This window comes from Microcebus murinus, chromosome 4, assembly GCF_040939455.1.
Source record: "Microcebus murinus isolate Inina chromosome 4, M.murinus_Inina_mat1.0, whole genome shotgun sequence".
Lineage (NCBI taxonomy): Eukaryota > Metazoa > Chordata > Mammalia > Primates > Cheirogaleidae > Microcebus > Microcebus murinus.
Window position 1 is genome coordinate 80,254,039 of NC_134107.1, and position 26,018 is coordinate 80,280,056.

The 26,018-nt window shown below is 34.0% G+C and overlaps 1 protein-coding gene and 1 long non-coding RNA gene across 2 annotated transcripts in view; one reads left to right on the forward strand and one right to left on the reverse strand.

Moving 5' to 3' along the window:
• Window positions 1-1,002: 1,002 nt before the first annotated feature.
• LOC105858866 (uncharacterized) lies at window positions 1,003-16,074 on the reverse strand. The gene is made up of 4 exons (XR_012918993.1): window positions 15,986-16,074; window positions 12,008-12,160; window positions 8,522-8,582; window positions 1,003-1,232 (listed from the first exon to the last, which is right to left on the reverse strand). It is a non-coding gene; the product is annotated as an uncharacterized LOC105858866 (long non-coding RNA).
• A 24-nt stretch (window positions 16,075-16,098) lies between these two features.
• The window catches only part of CNTN5 (contactin 5), a 1,190,057-nt gene continuing 1,180,137 nt past the window's right edge, over window positions 16,099-26,018 (forward strand). Inside the window, exon 1 of the mRNA XM_076002462.1 lies at window positions 16,099-16,186. The gene's annotated coding sequence lies outside the window, so the exon portion shown is untranslated. The remainder of the gene's footprint in view (window positions 16,187-26,018) is intronic.

Below are 26,018 nucleotides of genomic sequence, written 5' to 3' on the forward strand. Positions count from 1 at the left end.
TTTTTTTGAATATCATTTATAGCATCAGAATAGTGTTTTACTGTATTTTCTGAAAGTTCTGATATTTGTTTATAAATTTATTTATAATTTATATAAATATAACATTTATTTGCTTATTATCAACAAAATCAGTAAGATTTTGTTTTTATCCTATATATTATACTTTGCTAATTGATATCTATGGTTATTAATTTAGAAATGAATCTGCAGTGATACACCCCTCTCAAAACAGAGGGTCTTTTTTCTGCATTCTGTATCTTCCTTTCTTTGTTAATGAATAGAATAGGGACATTCCCATAAAACTTCTTTTTGCTGCAGGAGAGTAACTTTCTCATGGAGGATTGAGCTAAAAAAAAATTTCCCCAAATGGACAGAAATAGAGGTATTATGTCATGCCTTGGTAGTACCTTCAAAACACTCCACTACTGTGAGGAGCGAGCTCTGTGGCTAGCGCAAACTCTGGCGCAGGCTTTGGAAATTGGAAGAAAAGGCAAGTGGCAGCCGGTAGGTGAGACATGCTCTTTATTGGGGAGAGGGAGGTGGAGGCTGGAGAAGTTGGGGGATGGGACGAGGATACAGCAGTGGTGAAAAGCATGGCCCAGAACATGGTGAGCGCTTATATATGGCTCTGAACAATAGTGGCAACATGCCACGGAAAAGCGTGATCACATGGGTTCACACAGTAGATAACACCTGGGTTACATAAGTGTGCTGACTCACGCCTCCCTGGAAGGCTGGCTAGCCGGGGTTGTCCGGTGGGGGAAAAAACACTGCAGCAGTCATCTTAGTTTGGCCTAAGAAACCTTTTTGCCCATACAACCGCATTTTCCCTTACACCTATTCATCATTCCTTCATGAATATAGCATCTTGAGATTATTGCATTCTTAGTTATGCACTGATCAATCTTTCAGAATGGCTACGAATCCAGAACTAAGTAAAAATATTTCTATAAAAGAGCTGAAACCATAATCATATATTTTATTACATGGACAGAAGTAAAGTTGTATTAACATCTTTTTATTTTACATTTTGGAATTCATCATTTTGCTTTTAAAAAATGAACAAAAATTATAAGAATTCATGGTCTTCCTCCTACCCACCTCACCCACTGCAGGAGATTATATTTCTGTCCGCTGGGTCCCTGGGCCTTTGCTGTCCCCATTGTTGGTAATGGGAGGGAAAGTAGAATTGGCAAAGGCAGGAAATCAACAGTCACATTGTTGCAGACTTGCTGTAAAATGAAATAAGAAGAGAATAATGAGAAAGTAAAAAAACAGAAGGATTAAGCAAACTCAAACAGCATCATATGTGATCTCAGACTAGGGTTATTTGGAAAATAAGAGCTTTTGATGGTGACTGGTGGCTTATGAAATTTTGAGAGGAGTTGCGGATAGGGGCAGAGTGAGAGAACTGGAAATAGACAGTATTAAAAATGCCTGTGTCTTAGGAGGAGATTTGCTCCTTTAATGCTTTAGAGAGTCTTAAATACTTAAACTGCCATTCAATTTTTCTAAGCAAGTCTGGTGATTATTTAATTACAGCTATACTCAGATTTGGCTGAGGTAGCTTAAATTTATGTGGGTTCATTTGATTCATTTTGTCCTTAGAATAAAAATTTCTAAAAAGTAAATGCTCCATTATGTTGTATTCTCTTAATTTATTAAGATGTGTGTGTATGTGTATAATTTTAGAATACTTTTAATTTTACTGATAATTTCCCACTTATTATATGGAATTTTATGTTACATTGCTGAAGCCCATGCTTAGTTAGTCATGTAAAACAACCTTTTAGAAAATGTTAGCTCAAAAAAGTTACCATTGGAGCGTTATAATCCCAGAATCTAGATAGCAAAATGCTTTCAACATCATGAATACATGTTAGCTATTTAAATGGATATAAGTGAAGACTGAAATCAAGATGTGTAAATATATATGTGGCTATATATATGTTTAATATATATTTAATTTTTTAAATCAATCTTTTGGTACATATATACATTTAATTTTTAAAATCAATCTTTTGGTACAATTAGTAAATATATATATTTAATTTTTTAGATCAATCTTTTGGTACAATTAGTAAAATCATCTGTTTTATAAAATGTGCCCTCCTAAAGCTGGTGACTTCTAAAAGGTGATCCTAGGACACTGGAATCCCAAAGACTTTTTCAGGGGTACATGCAGCCAGACTATACTCACAACAATGCTATGATGTTATTTACTTTTTTGCTTTCAGTTGTCTCATGAGTGTTCTGTGGAGTTTTCCAGCAGCTATATCCCATGCAGTGTTGCAACGGATTATATGCAGAAACATATATGAAAGACTATGTTCTTTTAAGGTAGATATTTTTAAAGTTTTGACAACTATAAAATGTTACCCTTTTTATCATTTTTGTTTTAAAAAATATAGTATTTTTAAATTAAAATACCGTATACTAGCATAGAGTGGTTCATCATTGCTATTTAAATGATTAATAGTCATAATTAAAAATTTTTATTTTTAATTTCTTAAATGGTAAATAGTAATAAAAACACTCATCAGAGCATCTTTGAGGGATCTGTTTTTCCAGAAGGCAAAGTGGTCCTGAAACCATAAACTTTGAGAATCTCAGTCATAAAAACTTTTAAAATAAATATGTTTTTCAGAATACAGAGGCCATGGTTTTTGTTTTGTTTTGTTTTGTTTTGTTTTAGCTACATGTATAACTTTGCTAAGGAAGTAAAAATAGGAGAATGGAGAAGATAAAGGAAGAAGGATAGATAAAAGAAAGAAACAAGAACAAAGAACATATTGCAAACAACTGAAGGGAGTATGTTAGTTCTCTGTGTCTCACTGGCCATGTCATAGAGACAACAACGTCTCTTTCATAGAAATAAATAAATTACAGCAAAGATCAGAAGTCCCCTGCAACTATCCTCAAAACCACAATGGATATCTAGCTATCACTGGATATGATGAAATGTGAAAAGGAAAATATATGGACCTTCAAGTTAAAAAAGTAATAATTAATATGAAATTTTTAAATTTCATTTTTCCAATCATAAGACACATTTTTATTTCATGTCAGTCTCGAGAGCTTTATTAATGAAAAATAAATGCATAAAATAATTAATTAAAAACCCCAAATCACCAAGTTTTATTTACATGTGTGTGATTTAAATGCACAATTAAATCATGACAAAGTGAAACTGCACCCATGGCAGAATAAGCATGTTTTTATCATTCAAAAATAAATAAAAATAAAAGTTGATTACAAAATAACCAAGATGCCTCAGTGTATACATATAAGTCACAAGTCATAGGAAAAAATAATATGCTCATCATTGTGCCAATCTAACACCAAATCAGTAAGTCTATTTAGTGCTTATAATGTAGTGTTACATTGATTTAATGATGCTATTAGTGATATTTGCAGTGATTGGACTGGCATAAACAATTAGTATTTAGGATACTCTTTCTCGGTAGAAAAAACACCTAATTCCACTAATTGCCTCTAGTTCTGCTTCCATTAACTGCACACTTTGTACATGCTAATAATCTTATTATCAGCTGCTGCTGAGTTAATTAAAATTCATGTCTACAAGCATAGACCAAAATTTATGTATTCTGATCAGCTTTTATATATTAAACAAAAATTTTGAAAGATGAAATTTAAACATTAATTTCCAGAAAGTACAAAAGTATTAAAGATGCATATGCCAAATTAACTTATGGCCAACTCAAAAGAAGTGGCAAAAATAATTTTAAATTGTGATTATAAGATAACAGTTAAGAATCATACCAGACACTCCTATTGAATGAAAAATACAATGTTTTCAGAACAGCATTGTTCATTCTTTGAGTAAAGGAATATAACCCAAAAGGACTTTATGGATTTGTCTTTTTTTTCTAGAAATAGGATATATTATAATGTACTTTGTAGGTCCCTAAATCAACCTGAAATATATTTTCTTTTTTATTTATATTTTACTATTTCAGAGTTTAATAAATCATTTGTTAAGTAAAGTGTATAGATTCAGTCCTGGATGGAGAACTTTCCTTATTTTTATTTGTTAGAGGGATAGTATATACAGCATCTTATTTGTGTCTAGCAACGGTGATTTGAGTTTTAAAATTTTATTATTTATAACTCAAATCATTGGTGACAATGAACACATACTGGGCAGCATTTTACCATTAAGAATGTCACAATATGTTTTAGATGCATTCACTATGTTATTAATAATGAAATTAAGATGTTAGGTATGACTAATCTTAACTGGATTTTATTCAAGGAGAATCATTCTAATTGAGACAAATCTGAAATGAAAATAAATATTCCTGTACCTTAGATTTATTCCTTAAGTATTTGAGCTGCCTTGATTATCTCAATTGGGAATTGGCAAGTGTTGTGTTACCATATCATGGTCTACATTATGTGGTAAGGACACTGTGTTATAGTTTGCTTTTTGTTTAAGAACAGATTGCTGGGCCAGGCGCGGTGGCTCACGCCTGTAATCCTAGCTCTCTGGGAGGCTGAGGCGGGTGAATCATTTGAGTTCAGGAGTTCGAAACCAACCTGAGCAAGAGTGAGACCCCGTCTCTACTATAAATAGAAAGAAATTAATTGGCCAACTAATACATAGAAAAAATTAGCCGGGCATGGTGGCACATGCCTGTAGTCCCAGCTACTTGGGAGGCTGAGGCAGAAGGATCCCTTGAGCCAAGGAGTTTGAGGTTGCTGTGAGCTAGGCTGACATCACGGCACTCACTCTAGCCTGGGCAACAAAGTGAGACTCTGTCTCCAAAAAACAAAACAGATTGTCCTTAAAAAGTATGATTAATTTTGTGTGTATGTAACACATGTGTGTCTATTTTATATATGGACTAGTTACCAAAAATTGAATTCCTGAGATCTAATCTTTCTAACAGCAGCAACAGCAACAGAAAAGAGTGATAAGATGACATTTTCCCCCCCAGGAAAAAAAAAAAAACACCCTAAAACTATTAGAACTATTGACCTCAAGTTAAATTCAGCCAAACAAAAAATGTTGTACTATGTGGAACTTTCTTTTCAATCTTTCTTTGTCTTTCTATTTTATTAAAACTAATTTATTGAAATTTTTATGATCTTTTTGTTATTCATTGCTTTTGAGTCACATTTCATAACTGTAATGCACCTGTGTATACTACCAAACTCCTAACTGCTAAATCAAAAATCAGTTTCCAATTCTTACCTTATGTAATTTGTCTGAATTTGATATACTTATGCATGCCTTCCTTCTTGAAATTTTCTCCTGCTATGACTTTCTTGAAATCCTTTTATGTGGTTCTCCTCCTACTTACGTGATACTACGTTCTCAGTGTCTCCCATTGGTTCTTATTTCTCTATGACTGTAAAATGGAGTCTTCTCTAAGGTTCCATCTTTGGCCCTGACCTCTTCTTGGGTGCCATTCTGAAAAGGAATATCTTTCCTATTCCTCAAATCAGCTACCTACTCTACCTGATTACTTTCAAAACAACATCTCCGACCTTTAATCACAGGTACTCCATAGCATACAGTACAGCTTTCTATGTCACCATCTCCAAAACTGAACTCATTATCTATCTCCTAATTACGTATTCACAATCCTAGCCAAACCCCTACTTTAGAGCAAGTGGAGTTCCCCTTTTATTCCACTCAGCACAGTGGATTGATTGGGACATCTTGTTTACTTATCTAAATACACCAGGGAAAGTGAAGCTCTGAAAAGTTAGTGACTATTTCTCTTTTGTTCACCAAGTTCACCTAGTTCTACTCTCTTAGAAGAAAAGAGGTATTATAGAGTGATTCATCTTTGTCACCCTCCCCCACACCCAATTAGTCCCCAACTTTTCTTTATTCCTCATCCTAAAAGCCTCTGCAGTTCATTGCTCTGCCACATTCTTAGTTTATTATTTTATCATCCCTGCCTTTGAATATTATAACAGCTCCCTAACTGATTTTTCTGCTTCAGGCCTATTAGTCTACAGAATTATCTCCTCCTGATTAAACTTTACAATGATTCCAGTTCCTTCAGATGACACAGAAGCCCTTTCCTTATGCAGCTGCTACCTACTCCAATGCCATCTCCTGCGCTGCACTTTCCAGGGGCTACGGCATCTACCCACATTCACTAATTTTAAATTCACTAAGCACATGATTTGAAGCAACACACTGTGCTCCTATCATATGGGACATATGTAGATATTGATATAAATACAATACAGATATCAATATAAATATAGATGCTGGCACTGACACAAAGATTGAGATATAGACACAGATATACACAGATGTAAGTATAGATATTTTTAATCAACTCTAGCCAATTCTTCTACTCATTCTCCTAAGCCAGTTCAAATGTATGTCCTCAGTCATGTGCTTCCTCCCATGCACGGTGAGGACTAAGGTGCTCTCCACATGTTCCTACACAATGCTGACAGTATCTCTGTTAAAGACTTTGGACATTGTGTTTACATGTCTGGACAATAAACTCCTTGATGGTATAACTTTGTTTGTGACACAGTGTCATGGAATCAGTAATAAAAACGTTTGGTTAAAAAATTTGGAATTTATAAATGACAATCTGTATTATCAAATTAATCTACCATGTAAAAGATGTAATTTAAAATACACCTATCCAAGTAGCAGTGGTATAAAGAACCTCAGATTATAATCCTATAAATAAAAATTCATTTCTGAATCATTTCCTTAAATATAAGGCCATTCATTAATGCTTAACATAAGAAAAATAAATCCTCAGATAAAAAATAGAAGAAATAAATATTTACTTACATAAAGTATAATTTCAACATTAGAAACACCCCTTTTTCTCTTTTTAATCTGTTATTAAGTAAATTTTACAGTAAGAAGGCTTACAGCTGAGAATTTGATTTTGAAGTCCAAATTGCCCTGAAAGATGTAACAATAAACTTTTTATTTTGTTTACACTTTTATATGAGTGTAGATATTTATTTGGAAACTTTGCTTTACGAGAAATAATCTTAACACTGATTTACAATGAAAGAAAAAGAGGACATAAATGCTAAGTAAAATAAGCCAGAAACTGAAAGAAAAGTACTGCATAATCTCACGTATATGTGGAATCTGAAAAATAGTCAAATACATAGAAAAAGGGAGTTGAAAGGTGGCTACTGGGGCAGGGCAGAGGATGGGTGGAAATAGGGAGAAGTAGATAAAAAAGTACAAACTTTTAGTTATGTAGGATGAATAAATCCAATAACTATTATAATAAAAATAATAAATGAATATAATGCACAACATGAGGACTATAGTTAATAATATTATATTGTATATTGAAAATTTGCTAAGAGAGTAAATTTTAGGTGTACTTTAGGTGCACACATACACACAAAAGTTAACTCTAGAAAGTGATGGGTGGGTTTATTTACTTAAATGTAGTAATTATATATGTACACACATATATACACATGTCTATAATATATACATATACATCTATGTATCTATCTCTCTCTATATATATATCAAAACATCTTGTTATACACCTTAAGTATATACAATAAAAAATGCAACCTCAAATTTAGGTACTTAGAAAAAGACAAAGTCCTTGACTATTTCTATTAGATTTACTTCTGCCCTCAGTGAGCAAGGCAGTATCTCCACTAAGACAAGTTCAATTGAGACATCAAAAAGAACATTTCCTAATTCTTTTCAGCTATGTTAATCTTTATTTAACATTAAAAATGGTTTGTGTTTTCACTTATACAAAATGTGTGTGCATTATCTGCAGTCAAGAGTTAGTGAAATCTGAAACACAAACATGTTCTGCTCAATATCAAGATAATATACAACAGTTTAGACTTTAAAAAGAAAAAAAAAAGCACATATTTCCCATCCCTTCATGCATATCATATTTTCATTTTGATTTAACTATCACCATTGACAACAAATCAGGATAAACTTTGTAGTGACACCAATTACAATTGACCCTTGTGCAATGCAGGGGTTAGGACCACTGACCCCCGCACAGTCAAAAATCCATGTGTAACTCTGACACCTTAAAAACTTAACTACTAATAGCAACTATTGACTAGAAGTCTTATTGAAAACATAAACAGTCAAAAACCATACATTTTTTGTTATATATATTATATGCTTTTTGTTTTGTTTTGTTGAGACAGAGTCTCATTCTATTGCCCTGGCTAGAGTGCAGTGGTATGATCATAGCTCACTATAACCTCAAACTCCTAGGTTCAAGTGATTCTCCTGCCTCAGCTGCCTGAGTGGCTGTAACTACAGGCACACACCACCACACCTGGATAACTTTTCCTATTTTTAGTAGAGACAGGGTGGGTCTCCCTCTTGCTCAGGCTGGTCTCAAACTCCTGACCTCAAGCAATCCTCCTGCCTCGGCCTCCCAGAATGCTAGGATTACAGGCATGAACTAGTGTGCCCAGCTTGTATTCTTATAATGAAGTAAGATAGAGCAAAGAAAATTTTATTAACAAAATCATGAGGAAGAGAAAACATATTTACCATTCATTAAATGGAAGTAGATCATAAGGTCTTCATTCTCATCTTCTTCCCTTTGAATAGGCTGAGGAGAAAGAGGAGAAAGAGAAGGGTTTGGTTTTGTTGTGTCAGGGGTTGCAGAAGTGGAAGAAAACCCATGTGTGAGTGGACCCAGGCAGTCAAACCCGTGTTGCTCAAGGGTCAGCTGTAGTCGAAGAGAATCTGAGAAGTTGGAACTCTAATTCAGGTCATATGATTATAGAGGTAAAGAAAAGGAAAGGGAGGAAGAAAAGGTCTGAAATTCTATTCTCGATGTGGAGGAGAAGATGGGAGGATAGCCATGGCTTTCTCACCTTTGAGGGTTGGTGTGTGTTTGCTCTGCTTTGCCAAGGACAATGTGCACAAGGGATCACCAACAGGCAGTGTAGACCTGGGAATAAGAGTTGATGGCCTAGACTGGCAACTGGCTATAGAGTTTCAGTCTTTCTTGTGAGTCCTCCATAAATTTGGAGATTGGGTTAATTTTGCCCTATTTAAAAAAAAATTCTCAGAAAAATGAAAGGTTTTGATTTTCTTTTCTGTTATTCCTCTAAAACCCAAAAAGCTCAGTTTTAGTGACTTTTCTAGTACTGCTTTCAAACTTCTCCTGGTCAAACATACAGTTTTCATTAATACTAAGAGCTCACTGCACATTCCACAGTAAAATGATCATACTTCCTACTCTTAAGGGCTTGTCACTGTTGGTGGCATTGTCCTAAAACTCACTATGAATACAGGATACCCACTGCTGTCATGTTTTTCTTGTCTCATATTAGTTTCCAGTTGGTTCTGATATAATTTCATCTGCTGCTGGGTTCTTACCAGTATCTTGCTACCTCATTAGCAAGCATCATTTAACACAAACACCTGAGCCGACATGATGCCACCTTGTTCAGCCTTTTGGCTTTCCTTGGGACTGTCCAACATAGCCTCCTTTCTCTTCACTACAAGAGGACTGTCAGCCCTTTGCGAGCTGATAATTAATAATCAATTAACATTTGATAATAAAATTGCATTATATCATAGTTTGGCACCTGAACTAATTTATTTTCATTGCACTAGGAGCAGCTCATCAACAATTATAGTGAAAGCAGGTTCACCGTCTATGACTCCTTCCTTTCATATAAAGTTTGTGTAACATGAAATACTGCTGTATAAAAGAGGTGTCACATAGGTATAATACATTAATTAATTTTCTTGCTATATTAAGAGAGCTCAGGATCCTTACAAGAAAGGTGCTATTTAAGCACAAAATATTGGTGTTGTATCTGTACTTGCATAGCTTATAAATTATATCTCGAGATTTCCCAGACACGAAGCAAGTTTTTTACCATTGTCAGCAAGCAAAGCCAAAGTAGCTGTTCAAGAGGGAGCCTCCTGCGTCATCAAAACAATTGCCAGCTGAGCCCTGATCCCTTCATCCTTACCAGTTAACATAAGGTGGCTCACATAGAAAGAGCATAAGTCTAATTTCTAGGTGCCAGGCTGAACTTGACATGGTAACAGAAAAATGATTTTCTTAACTCATAAAGATAGCAAACTAGATATAAATAAGATTTATGGCAAATAACTTTGAAACACTAAAATGTAGTTTCTTACGAACAAAACAGCATTTATTAAAACTATCTATTTTCCTCCCAAATTGTGGGCTGTTATATGCCAATTAGCAAGTTAAATAAGGTATTATTCAGGTAAAACATTTGAATGAGGGAATATACAGTTATTCACTTTTTGAAGTGTATGAAAAAAAGTTTTGTTAAAATCTCATATTTATTGATCTCTGTGCAGTGCTTAAAATAGTAGATTCCTAATAAATGTTAATTAAATGAACGTTCAATGAACATCCCTGAGAGTGTATGATAATGCCATAACCTTCCAACTAGTAAATTTAATCTGGTATTTTATCTGGTTTTGTACTTAGGCTAAAATTATTTTCCATTCATTGGATTATCTAGTCACATGATCTGTTCATCTGATCTGATACAAACAACTTGTTCTGTGGTGATCTAAGTGTTTTTTTATTCAAATCAAAATGGGGATTGGTTTAGTGAACAGGTTAAAAACAGTATGGTGGATGCATTCTCCTTGCATTTGAGTTTCAGCTAGATCATTAGTATACAATGAAACATTTCATCGGGGGCATGCCTACTTTAATGCCTAGTATATAGGCAGCCCTCAACAAATGTTAATAGTTCTTGTTAAGCAACTAAGTGGAAGATCGCTTACTAAACATGCTGACATTTTGCAATATGTCACAAACATATGTTAGATGCTGTATATTAACTAATCTTTACAACTCTTCTTATTGCCTCAATTGCTAATTTGGGGTCTCTTTCAGTTCCCTAAAACAAAGTCCCTAGGCCAAAACTTAAATGGCATTGCTAATTAGACCATGAGTGCCATCTAGTGGTAGCTATGGCTAACTACAGGCTTACTGGTGAACAACAACAAAAAAATAGGTGTTGGAAATGGTCTGGTTCTGCTTTATAACGCGGTCTCCTAATGAGTCTCAGGCAAACAAATGAGGCTTCTTATCTATACACTACTCGACCAATAAAAAAATTAATCACAATATACATAAAAGTGTCGGTGGAATTTAGTTCCTGGTCCACATGAGGCATACAGTCTAGTTCTATCCATAAATACTGACATAAAAATATTTTTAAGCTGGATTATGAATGCAAATTAGAAAGAATATGAGTCCAGATGGAGATGAGACCAGGAATGGCTCTACTATAAAGACACATATAGTATTTGATAGCAGTACTTTTTTGAAGGAAGATTATTCTGATTTAGGGGCAAATGTCAGATAGGTCAAGTTAATGTACCTGACAGGCTTGGGAGACAGGGAAGATAAGACACAGGAAATGATCAAACCTCAACATATGACCATTCTTTAAAACAAGACACATACATTAGACTGATTATAAGAAGTCATTATAAATTTTTATCCCAGTTTAAGGAGATTGAGGTGTAAATAGAGATAATATAGAGAAATATTTGGTCATTAACAAATGAATCCTCCATTTTGTTCCTTTACAAAAAGAGCTTTATATGAGAAGATCGTGGTGAGAGAATGCTACACAAAATAGTAATTAGACACTTACAGAAGATTGTGTTTTAAATTTGATAGCAACCCTGAGACCAAAGATATATTCAAGAAAAAAAAATAGAAATGCTTATCTAAAGGCAGCCACTGGATAAGAGGTATTATAATAAACTTTACTTTTAAATTAGTAAGAGTTGAACTTTTCCTTCTGTTTTCTAAAATTGTATCTGTTTTCTAAAATCTTAGTAATTTCCAGTGGTTTTTGTTCTTTCCTAAGGAGAAACATTTTTGTTAGACCAAGGGTCTAACACAAAGAATGGGCATGAATTCCACCTAGAAGAGGTCAGGTATTTGCAGCTTCTATATTCAGAATTTGGTACTGTGACCACCAAAACAATCAAATTACAGCTTCTTTCTCATACCTCTTAATGGTTTGGCTTGCAGATGTTTCCAAGACATCCACAAAGTAGGCTATGTTCTTTAGTGTTGTTTACTGAAGCAGCTGTTAAATTAATTAAGTTGGTATATTTTCCAAGTAAGATTAAGATATGTTTACTTCTGCTTTCCCAAAACAGCTGTGAAATAAGTACAAAGAAACACAAAATATAATTAAAATCATCATATTTTGTCCAGTGCAAGTGAAAGTTTACTATTGATTCTTCATGTTTTCTTTTATATTTATAGGCAATACTAGTGTGTATGGACAACATGGATTTTGTTTCATTAACTTTATTTTTATTTAAGCACTTTCCTGTTTACCATTCTTATTAACATATAACATAGAGGATTAAAACATCAAAACATAAAATGCAAGTGCTAAAACTAGCTCCAGTAGGCAAAAGTAAGTGATCCCAAAAAGACGATTGATCTAGATTTGAGTTGAGAATTGCTTTGTTTCCCTACATTTTATGCTATAATTTGGTGGGATATAACAGTAGTTATGCTCTATTGACTAGAACCTAGAACCTTATGTGAGTCAAATGAAAAGACAGGGAAAGGAGGGCATGATTTAAAGAAAAAAATCTGGAACACAAATAAGACAAAAGCTTAGAGGCAACTCAACTGCTACAGATGTGCCGCATCTGCTTCCTTGCCCACTGGGGACTACAAGATAAAGAGATTAAGACATTTATAAAAAGATGGCTAGACAACAAGATCAGATAATCAACATGACAGCTACATTGAGGTACCATACCCATTGCATGGAGACAATAACCCGATAAACCACTTAAGTGACGTACAAACAATATTTTTAATTTATTTAATGATCAAATGATATTTCATCAATATGCTGGTTATGTGCTGGTTAATTCAAAAATGTCACTAACATTATGAAATAGAGAAAAACAAGTGATCTTTTAATAATGCTGTTTTATTAAGTAAAAAGCATTGGGATTTTATAATGAGGCACAAATACTTTCATGTCTTTTAAAAACACACCCTAAGAAAATCCCATTTTCACATAATAATAATAGAAAGTCTTAGTTATGACATATGTGAAAAGATCTCAGGGGACTTAGAAAACATAAGCTAGTTTGTTTCTTCTTGGTGGAATTCTAAAAAGGAGATTTTATTCTGTTTCTTACTTTAAGCACTGCTGTTTCTCTAATTTCAGACATTGACCTTTAAACCTGAACCTTGTGGATATAATAGGATACAGAAGTGTACATAATCTTATGGAGCCCTCACTTTCCAAACACAATGTTGTAAAAATATACACCACAAAAAATCCATAACAGCAAAACTCTAGATTTTTCAGAAAGTTGAGTCAGAGAGATTGATATTGGACATATTACATACATAGATATTAATATAGAATATATAATTGCATAATATTATGAATTGGAACATTATAAAATATCAAAAATGAGAATAAATATAGTTATTCTTTCTAGGTCCCAATGAAATGTAGCCAGGTAACCTAATCACCCCCAAAGAATCACTTGAAGTTAACTTTCTACATTTGAACTGACAGAAATAGATCTTACTATTTTTAATTAACCAGATTCAACATATCCTTTTCCTCCCTCTAACTTATCAGATAGCTTCTAGAAAGGTAAAGTGCTATTACATTATCTACTTGTTTCAAAAATAGGTTCACACCCTGTTCTTGCAGTAATATTGCTCCCTTTATAAAAAGTTAAACATCGTAAGTCTTCAGTTGTTTGATTAAAAAGAGATAAAGATTTAATCCATTTACATCATTAAAAAGGTAAATTTTCTTTAATTGTAGGAGGGTACCACGAATCATGTGACTGACAGTGTTTCTTTCTTTACGTTGGCTACTAACAATCTTAATGGTTAACCTTAGGGCAGCTTCTAATAAAACCTCAATGAAGTTTTCTCTATAAACCTCACGTCTGGCTTCATTTCATCTCTTACTATATCACTTCACCCTTTGTCTTGATTTCACTGACCTACATTTTTTATTCATTTTTAATTGAATAAATTTGTATAACCCAACTTATATTCTTTCTGGAACAAAGCTAGTTGAAAGAAAATATAAGACATATATGATACACTGGCTTAAAAATGCCAAAATTTATGTGTTAATAGAAAGGTGTTCTAGAAAGGGAAGAAAACTAACAGCAAGCTCACTTTCTATACCCCCTTTAAGGCTGTGTGTGCCCAATTGTAAACATGGAAAGGCAAAAAACTCATTGCACAATATACAAAATGCTTTAAAGCTCTTACACTTGAAATCTATTCTGTGACATATTTAAAGAGGTTATTAAAGTCCTGGTGATTCTGTGAACCCACAGACTGGTGCTGGAGTAGAGTCGGTGGAGCAGAGAAAAAGCCAGAGAAGTGGAATCTCAGCAACAACCCCACAGTTAACACATAAAGAAAACAACCTAATTACTGGAGAGCAGGAACAAGAAAATAAAAAGTATGGAAGGGTAGAGGAGCATTAAATGCACACAAATTTGTCTTTGCAACGGAACAAGAAATCAGCGTAGGTCCTGAGGGTAGCGATTAAAAGCAGAGACTGGGGTGTTTGTACAATATCCGTGGATGAATGAGAAGAAGCCAAGAAACAGGAAAAGACTAATTTTAATTACCAGAAAAGCTGCATGAGAAAGAACACAGAGCTAGTGGTAGACGACTTCCAGCTACAGGCTGCATGGCACTGTACCCTCCTTGCCAATTAGAGCCAGTCAGACCCCATCGGGGGATTAAGTGAGCAGAGGCATCAGCCTCAGTGCAGGGCAGGCTGGACTCAATCACACATGAAAGACGGACACCGACGGACACGGGGTGTGACCCAGACTCCCATGCAGTTTCACAGATAGACACACAGAAACGGAAAACAGTACGTGGGATTTCCTTTCCATTAAATACAGATGCAAACCACGTTCTCTGAGGAAATACATCGCAAAAGAAATATAATATAATATATTTAACAAATACTCAATTACCATCAGACCAATCGAGGGAATTGGAGAATCACTCAAAGACTCAGAGAGGAAAAGTAGAGGGGAGGACTGGCAGAACAATGGCACTAAAGCTGCCACACTGTGGATTTACTACCTGTGTTATTTTTCCAATTACAGCTATTGTGACATAAAAATTGAGAGAAAGGGCCGCTGTCTGAGACTTTTCCTTAGCTTTTTGGAGAACTGACACCACACAGAAAAATCAAGAAGAAATCAAAACAGGCATCTAATAGTCCTTAGATGAAACTCGCCAAGTATATAAACAAAAAGAGAGAGAGAGGGAGGGAGAGAAGTGCTTCCCATCTAGGACCTAAGAAAATTCTCCAAAGTGAAAAAGTCCACTCTCAAACTGACCCAAGTGAACGCATCAGTCTGAGCTGCTGCTGCTGCTGCTGCTGCTGCTGTCAGAGGCATAAGCCAAAGGCTCTTGGAATCAGAAAAAAAAAAAAAAAAAAAAAAGACAGAAGCAGGCGAGGAGAGGAAGGGACTCTCGCGCTCAGCCAACACGTTTGCTTTGCAATCTGTGAATGTTAAATACGGAAGGGTTGCAGAGCAGAAAAGCAGGGGGAAGGGGGGCAAGCCCTCTGCACTTAGGAGGGGAGGAGAATGCCGGCTGACTAGCGAGACGAGCGGAGAAACGCATGAAAACCCTTCGTGAGGCGCGCAGCCCGTCAAGCCCGGGGACATGCTAAATGAACCCTCGCCGCGCGAGGCAGCGAGGCGCGGGGCGCGGGCGAGCGGGGAGGGGCGCGGGCCGCTCCGGGAGGACACAGCCAGTCAGAGGCGCGGGGCGCGGGGCGCGCGGGCGCATTGGCGGACGGCACGCGAGCCCCAAACACACCAGCCGGAGGAGGCGCCGCACCTACTTCCCAATATAACCAACTACGGAGTGGGGGGAGCGTAACTGCGAGAAGGCGGCAGCCCAAAGTGCCATTAAAGCTCGAGGCGGAAAGGATGCGTTACCTGGGTCCCCTCTGCTGGGAGAGGCAGGGCGAGCCGGAGGATTCCCTCTGAATGATTAAGAACTCCGCAGTTTCTCTTCTGCCACAGGCTGGGAAGGAACCGAGAGGCACTGCCCTGTCTGAACTGTGCCGAGGGGCAGGAGGATGGGAGACAGGAATTGAGAGTCACAGAGGAAGGACAGTGGAGTCTGGCATCTCATTGGTAAGTGGCTGACATTCCTTTGCCAGTGACTGCTTTCTGTGACTGTGCACTTCATCTCCCAGCCAGTTAGGGTTTTTTGACACACTCGTTTCTTCTGCAAAGCCATCCTTTCCTTGCCATGTTGCCAGAATGTATAAACTGTAAGATGAGGCTTTTTAAAAAATGCTATTTTAAATCTCTGTTGGGATTTTATGTCTAAAAGTTGAAGCAAGAGTAAATATAACCTATTTGTGTATCTCCTAGTACTACCCAAAATAAGAGTATATGGTTCCTAAAAATACGTTGTAAGGTGAAAGATCCCAGGATAGGGTAAGAATGTTTCTACAAAAGAAACTAAATGTTCAGAAAATAGGATATTGTTGTCAGGTAGTGAGTGTATGTCTTACGATTGAGCAATGTCTTTTTGAGAACAGAAGCCAAATATCTGGGTATCTGGCAGTGCAATAACTTGTTAAAATTCAATAGGGATGCTTTATAAGTGGAGTTCTACAAAGTTCAGGAGACTGAGGAAAACAGTATCTTGGATTATGCTGAGCTTTTTTCTAAATGTTATATAGTATTGCGATAGATTAAAAAATAGTTTTTTATTGGGATAAGTAGAAGAGAACATTAATTTGCACTTATATGAACATGACATACAATAAAAACTGGGAATTACTCTGAAGACCTGAACATTTTAAGTTGTTTTAACTAAATTTATTTTGGAAAGAACCAGGAATGCACTAAATTAGAATTATTTTATGCTTAAAATTTATAACCTTTCTAGTATGAAAAATACAATTTCATGTGGTAATTTTAATGCAGGTTTGGAAGCAGAAAACTTTTTAAAACTGTGGTATGTATAATGCTTTATCTACATCCAATTCATCTGTTTCTTAATTGAAAAGGGGAAATCATTTAGAGGACCCACACTTCTACTTTGATTCTCAAATTTAACTGGGCAAATAAGGATGAAATAAGATGTTCATTAGGGTACCAGCATTAAAATAAATAAATAAAACAAAGTCATAAAAATTAATGGATACATAATTGATTACTATTGAATTGCAACAGAACTACAGAAACACTAATGAACATTACAGTGAGCTTAAAGAAGTTCATCATGATTAATATTGTGAACCTAAATATGAAACATTAGAAATCTAATCATTAGGTCATTCTTTTTTTTTTTTTTTTCCAAAGTGCTGGTAGTCAATTTTGAGCAATTCTCACCTATCTTTGTATATTACCCTATTTATGCTCAAATTATTATAAATTATGTGTGGACCAATATATTGAGACTTAAACTTGATAAGCATATGTTTGCTCTGACTCAAATGGAAATAAAATAATATGACTATGTAAGAATATGACATATAAAGCAAATGATTAAAAATAAAATATATTATATACAGGGATCAACTAAGTGTAGTGGAGATAAAAAAAACATAAAATTCCGAGTTAAAAGTTAAAAAAGGAAATACTATATAAAAATAAAATTTGATGAGTAATCTAGCTGGAGTGTGAGGAAATAATATTAAAGCATATCTGAAAATAGAAAGTCATTGAAACATTTATTCCAAGTGCCAATGCTCTTGTGTAGGGATTGGTATAGCCTTTAAATTATTCTTATTTAAAACTTCTGAAAACTAAGAAGTGAGAAGAAAAACTACTAATTTTAATTTCTCTCTGATTACAAAGGCAACTAAATCTGTAAGTTGTGAGACACATACATACCAGGGTGCTTTTGGAAAGAGATCCAAAAAGCTACAGTTGTGGAATTTTTAAATGGATGGCTGAAAGAAAGTGAGCAATACTTCAACTATTAGGTGTTCTGAAATCTTCATTAAGTTTTGGAGAGGAACTGAAATAAAATCATGAACATACACATAGGATATGTTTATTTAAGAAGGATCATTAAAAATTAGTAGCTTGTGAAAATTTACTTCAATCTTATGTGTCCAATTAAATAAAACTGTCTGTTAGAAATGCCCCAGGTTTGGCCAATATATATATATATATATATTGTTAGAAATCTTTTTTTATTTAGCAGTTTAGCCAACCTTTGCCACCTTCAGGATAAAGGTAGGAAAGAATGTGGTTGAATGTCAAAGCTGACTTAGCGATAAGGACCAGAGGGTGTCAGTAAAGGGCAGAGGGCCCTGTGGATAAAGAAAGTAGCTGGCCAAGGCATTTTGGAGTTTGTCTTACTTCCAGATAAAACAAAAGGGATATTTTTATGAAGATTAAAATTAAAAAGATGGAAATTTGTCTATATGACTACAATTGTTAAAGACGATTTAACTATACATAAGTCTGATTGGCTAAAACAAAGTTATAGCACAGTTTATTGCCTCCACCGTCCCTCAACAACTAATCTAGGATTTCATGAGGCTGAGATATGTACAATATTGTGATCTACTGAATCCATCTTACCACACATACTTTTATTGCCTATAGTCTTTGAATTGTATTTTTAAATATATTTTTACAGAAGTTTTAGCAAGATGTTGGGAATTTAGTTTTCCTACTTTAAATAGATCCATGCATTCATGTAGTTTGGTCTTTTGAAATTCTTATTTGAAGAGCTCAGTTTTATTTATCTCGTTCTTCTTTCTGAGCATGCAAAGATAAAATAAGAGAGCCATGTGTTTCTGACTAGATTTTGTTTAGAACAGTCTTCGAAGGCTGCACTAACATGTTACATGAACTTCTTAACACTTTATAGCAGGAAAGAGGCTGGTCGGAAGCTCAAAGCAGTAGAATGCCTGCAGAGGTCTATTTTCTGAGCATTTGTGATCAATAACTCTACATTAGAGGCTGGTGCATTTTAAAAAGTAATGGCGTATATAAAACTTGTAACACTTAAGATTTAGGATTAAAAAGTATTATGAACTATGTTCCATATCCCTACCCATCCCTTTCAATTAAGTTCTCCTTTTTTATAATTTTTTGGAAATTCAAATGTATATTTCAAAAAGGGCTCTGATAAATGGAATATTATTCATTTATATTTCCCCCCACATTTTAACAGTTTTCTTAATTATTTTTATTTAAAATGAATAAAACAAATTGTAATGTTTCAACACAGTAGATATGAGAAGAATTCTTAAATGGCTATACCATATATATTTACTTTTAAGAAAGATGGTTTTACAAGTAAATTCTTTCATTCAAGTTATTTTGCAGTATTAAGTTAAAGTATTTTGCAGTATTAAGTATTGATATAACAGTTATATAATCTCTATAACTTCAGTTAGGTTTGACCTAACAAATATAAATATTTGTATAAGATAATTGTAGAGAATTTTCATGCATATCAACCTCCATAAGTTAAAACACAGGTCTTTAATTTCATATTCCAGAGTACTGGGTGCTATATTTTTGACATTATAGCCTCCTCAAGCACCAGCTAGTAGAAGTTAAGAGGTACTTAAAGTCTGGAAGCTCCTCTTTTTTCAGTTCAGGGAAATGGATCTTTCCAAATAGACCACAAAGAAATTCTGAAAAATGAATCAAAATTCTTATCTGTTTTATGGAAATTAAAAAAATAAATCTACCATTTTGAATATAATATAAAATAATGTAAGATGTATCATTTCTGAGAATCTTTAGCAATTATAGCCACATTCTTTTCCCATGTGTTTCTTAAGCTAGAATTCCTTATGATCATTGTCATTTTTAAACAGTTCCAAAAATGTTTCATTAGATACATTTGACAACATAGGTGTAAAATTGATTTTTGAAATTTTTTTCTCAGTGGTTCCTTAAAAATTTATAATGACGTAAATAACTTGTTGCCTAGCTACTACTTTTTATTATCTTTTTTCCAAATGGACTTCTCTTAACAGATCTGAGAAGACTCTCATATTTTCTCTTATGTCAATCATGGTTCCAATTATCTCATATACTCAATCTGCATAGATCAAAAAAGTTGAGATCTTGATAGAAAGCAAAGAGAAGGTGCATTTACAAGAGTTTTCCATCACTCACATTGTTACAGTTAGTGTCTTTACTAGAAAATGTGGACTCGTTTATGGGTTAAAGGGACTAATCTGAGAATTATCCAAATTCTAAGCAATTGCATTTTGGGCAAGGAGTACTTCATTTATCTGAGTGATCAAAACTCTCATGTATGACCATTGATTGGAAAAATATAATTATGTATTTAAACATTTTATGAGGGAAGTAAGGATGTACTCCATGTCATTCTTATAGCTGTTAAATGCTCAGAAAGGAGTGCATCTCATTTTCCATTCTCATCCAGGAGTAAATGTAGCATATGGAGTTGCTGATTATATAGGTGACAAAAAATGCATTGAAATTCTCTTCCTTTTGATAGTCATAATATTGGCAGAAACATTCATCATGAGGCTAAAAATACTGAGAAGTTCTTATTGAGAGATATTATAGTAGATTAATGATAGTAATGCATCTAGAGCCACAACCAGGCCTCTTAATGTATTTTCACAAATATTTCCCTGGTTGCAGGAATTGGTATTTATGAAATAACTAGTAGATAAATGGAATGTTTATTTTGAGAGAAATTTACTTGTAAGTATACAAAGTTTTGTCTTTATTTTCTTAAATATTTAATTTTATATTAAAAACATCAATTAAACTATTTTCTCTGAAATTAAACCATATGTAAAAGCAACATTCAAAGAGTTTTGAACAATTATTTTAGTTTATCTAGGTTCTCTAATTTCAGTTTTATACAGAAATTTACTTTCAATGGTGAAATATTTGCCGAGAGATTACTGTTTTTCAGCCTCTAAAATTACAGAATTAGACAAAATCACAAATGATTAAAATTAATATTATTGGACATTACAAATGAGTGACAATAGGAATTTTTAAAGGAATTATTGTTTTCTAAAAATAAATTTTTATTTAATTGGCAATTTTATGATCACTGAATACAATATGGTTTCCCGGGCAACTGAACAGATTTAAGTGCCCCAAAATATCTCTGAAAATGTTATGAAAAGTTTCTTAATCCATTAGGTTTATATTTTGCCTTATTTTAATTTATTTTAAAATTCTCCTCTTCATATTCTTTTCCAAAAGACATAGACTAGCTTAATATTGTCTACCATTTAAAAAAAATAATAAAACAATTTGTTAGTGACTATCATTTTTTTTTGATTTTGAGTATTTTCAATAAGGATGTCAAAAATTATAGCATTTGTAAGTAAATTGAACTCCTAAGCTTTGTAATTCAGTTTAATACTCTCTTCTTCTTATTATTTAATACCATTATTCTAATGGCACTGTGTGAGCTAGTGAATAAGAGTTCCTGATACTAAAATAACCATTTCATTAAAAATCAGCACAAATCTCAGGACTTATTGATGATAAATAAATTGTGGAGGCACAGGATAAAGTGAGAAAATAATATCATTTAATGTTAGAAGGAGCTGTTCAAGCTCCTATTTTCACCTATTCTTATATTATTATTCATATATTATTTATAAAGACTATTACTAACAAACATATAAAAAAGAGAACTGACCTTTTCAACATTGGAAGTAATGGCGAAGATGAGCTTAGAACCCATTTCTCTAAAATTTTAAGGTCAGTGTTTTGTTATAGTTTAGACTTTTTTTGCCGTGAAAATCTTGATTATTTTTGTATCTATTCAAATCAAGATTAGAATATAAGCATGTGTAATTTCCTTGTTGCCACAGATTATCTGTAAAACATTGTTTTTTAAGATTAAAACTTTTAAAATCTAATTATATTAACTTGGTGGAAATTGCTATACCCATAGTATTTTAACCAAGAACTGAAGAATTGAACTGCTAGACATAAACTTTTTCACAATGAACTTGGTGTGCACTCAACAGCTAAATCAAATAAGAGAAGTTTTTTGACAGCTTCAATTAGGAAACCTGGGAACATTTTAGAGTATTACAATTAAGTAGGAAAAGGAATTTAAGTGATTTTTTTTCATGGTGTATAAGTAAGGGAACATCCATTTCCTTTGTTACTAGTTTTTGTTTCTTTCCAGATTGACAGTTTTTTTCCTCTAGTAATAAATGTTTAATGGGGCCATTAAATGAAATAGAAATTCGAAAAGAAATGTGGGTGAGAAAATATTTGTCTTTAACAAATTTGGGGTAAAATTTAAATCATAGGCTTTCTTAGGGTAATAATGATTTTAAAGCTTTAATAACAAAACAGAGAATACATCTCTAGAAATACACACTACTCTTCCGTGTTTTAAAAGTCAAATATCAACTCGTACACAACTTCTGTTAATAGTTTTACTGTTACAATAGTAAAGGAAGTTAATAGAGTACAATTTTGAGTCTCTAATAGTATTTATTCTCATTGTATCTGAACCAAAGTTTATCTATGCTCAATTTTAATAATGTGATATAAATTATTTTAGAATGAATGTGTACACTAAAAAATTCTTCAGTAGAACTGAACGTGCTAAAAAAATAAAATCACAATAGTCCAATTCAGTGGAAGGTAGTTAAAATATTGCTGGGTTTTCTGGTATAACATTATCTTTTTTTTATAGATTCCTTCACTGAAAGCTTTGTTAAATTATGACAAGACTGTGTGTGTGTGGGGGGGGGTGGATTCAAATTTTAAGACTCTTTTTCTTTAAATACTGAATATTTAAAGGTGACAGGATAAATGTACTATAGATGAAGTAAAAATCTAACTAAAAAGATTCATATCTTGAGGTCTTTTCTACCCCCCATATAGCCAACATTTGCAAACAACTCCAGTACAAAATATAAATATATTCCTTAAGTCCAATTAACGGAGTCCTTAACATTCTTTGAATCCTTACATTTTTTGGATATTTACTTTCCTAAAACTTACTTGGAATTATTCAACATTTTCAAATAATAGCAATCTTAGGAGGAAAGAGTGGTTACTTGAGAGTTAAGTTAAATTACCCAGAATTGATCTCATAAAATTTATTATATTAACTGTGTTTAAAAATATATGACCACATTAGTTTTTCCTTCTTTTTTTCCCCTTTTATTAAGCCCCCTCATGAGAAATCAAATGTTTTTCATTCTTTAATGTAGTCTTGTTAGCATGCAATTCAATGTGTACAATTAATGAAAAGTAATTCCTTTCACATTTAAAGCAATTTCTACATTAGTTCACTCACTCAAATGATCTACTGTGGGCAGTTGTAGTACAAAGAAAGAAAGAATATAAAGGGACATAAGTAGTTCATGTCCTGGTGGATGAAATAAACACTTAGAGTGAATTTCAATTCAATGTGAAACATCCAATGATAGAGGTGTGTAGGGCTAAGATACAACTTTTCAAAATTTCTCCCTTTGGAGACTGCTGGTACTTTTCTCATACTGAGTCATTCCAGCCTTGCCTATTCCATGCTACCATTGGTTCTCTAATTGATACATTTACTTCCCAATGTCTAAGTTATTTTGAAGTAATTTAGTTCCTAGATTTACCTAACCACTTTAAATGTACACCATGATTTTTCTACACATCATTATGGCACTAACTTTAATATCTTAGAGACATCTAGTCTCTGATGATACAGCTAAATCTGAGATAAAATGAATAAGGCTGAGATGCCATGAAAAAAAAACAAACAAACACAATTCATATATGTTGTTATAAATAAACTTGTTTTCTTTCAGATTTTTAGTATGACATATTAATGGTGCTGCTGAAATTTATTTTATAAGGATGGATTAGCTGTGAAGATAATGAAGCTTTGCCGGGCCTCTTCCAGATAGTAGTAGTAATAACAGTAGCAGAAAACATTATTTTAATTATTATAATACCATATCTAACATACGGAGCAGTATGGACTAGCACTGCAGTCTCTAACCCTCCATGCCATCGACTGGTACCAGTCCGTGTGGCCTGTTAGGAACCAGGCAGGAGGTGAGCGGTGGGTCAGCAAACAAAGCTTCATCTGTATGTACAGCACTCGCCACTGCTCTCTTCGTGGCATATGCTCCTCTCCTTCCAGGTCAGTGGTGGCATTAGGAGCACGAACCCTACTGTAACCTGCGCATGTGAGAGATCTAGGTTGCACACTCCTTATGAGAATCTAACGCCTGATGATCTGAGGTGGAGCTGCGGTGGTGATGCTAGCGCCAGGGAGCAGCTGCAAATACACATTATCATTAGCAGACAGGTTTGACTGCACAATAAATGTAATGCACTTGAATCATCCTGAAACCATTCCCTGCCCCTCCACCCCCAGCCAACTGTGGAAAAATTGCCTTTCTTGCAACCAGTCCCTGGTGCCAAAAAGTTTGGGAACCACTGGACTAGAGGACTTGGTGTTTGAATTTTAGGGTTCAGTTTAGTCGCTTATCTGTGTAACTTTAGATAAATCACTTAACCTTTCTTTACATGAAAAATGAGGGTAATGACTTTCATTCAGTTGTGAAAATATATAAGGAAAAATTTTACTTTTTAATGATAAAAAAGATAGCATTAAAAACATCAAAACTTTAAGTCTGAGATAAAATTTTTATTTTAGTCCAATTCTCATTCTAAGCTTAAATCATCTATCTACCAAAATATTCCCTTTTTGTGTATGTGAGCATAGTGCCATTTGAATTGTGGAAGGAAATATTGAGATCTTTTAAACACAGGCATTTAAAGACTATACTGCATATTTGATTTTTTACTCAAGTACTTTTCTTGAGTAGGTATTTCTTACAAACCTAGTATGTATGGTACCATTTGCTTTGGGGGACCCTAAGGAAGTGAGAATGTTGATCTCTGACAATGGAGAGATAGAAAATTGTCAGTCAGCGCAAAAACTTAAGAAAATATACTAATAAACATAACTGTAGGGACATTGCCCATACAAGATCTGAGGATCTTGGAGGAAAATAAATGGTCACTGTGTAAATGGATGAAACCAACTCCCCAGACAAAATGAGAAGTGCTAAGACATGAAGAAAGTTTCTTATATTATAGATCGACAAAAAACTTCAATTGGTGGGAAAACAGACAGAAACAAGACAGATGTGTAGGAAAAAAGTAGGAAACCTAGTTAATGTAAAGAAACTACTCTTTGTAATGCAAAAGTAGAAATTAAAAATATATAAAATGAGGGCTGTGCATGGTGGCTCATGCCTAATCCTAACACTTGGGGAAGCCAAGGCAAGAGTATTGCTTGAGGCCAGGAAATTGATACCAGAATGAGCAGCATAGCAAGACCCCGTCTCTGCAAAGAACAAAAAAATTAGCCAGGCATGGTGGCATGTGCCTGTGGTCCTAGCTACTTGGGAAGCTGAGACAGGAGGCTTGGTTGAGCCCAGGAGTTTGAGGTTGTAGTGAGGTGGGATGACATCACTTCATTATAGACCAGGTGACGGACCAAAACCCTGCCTCAAAAAAAAAAAAAAAAAAAAAAAAAATATATATATATATATATATATATATATATATATATATATATATATATAGTCATGAGAAAATCTGGAGGGTTCTGAGATATAAAATTTTATCTAAAGATTAGATGGTATTTAAGGTTTATCCTATCGCCCTATTTTTTGCCCTTTACTGTTACTTAACCAAGTCATTTTTCTTTTCTCTCTGTCAGTTTATTAATCTCTCATTTAAAAAAATTAAAAATCAATGAATTTAAAGGACTTTTCTTAGACTTTGATCCACTGTTATATGACTGTGTGAGTAATGAGGTTTCGATGAAGAGGAAAATTCAAAGAAGTGAAATTCTAAGGGTTGACAGTTGAGTCTAGGCTGAATTGCAAACAGAAAAAACAAGAGAAGAGGCCACATTTGTGTTATATGGGTAGATCACAAACAGAGCATGGACTTGCTAGATTCAGTTTTAACCCTGAGTCAACTGCTTCCCCAGGTA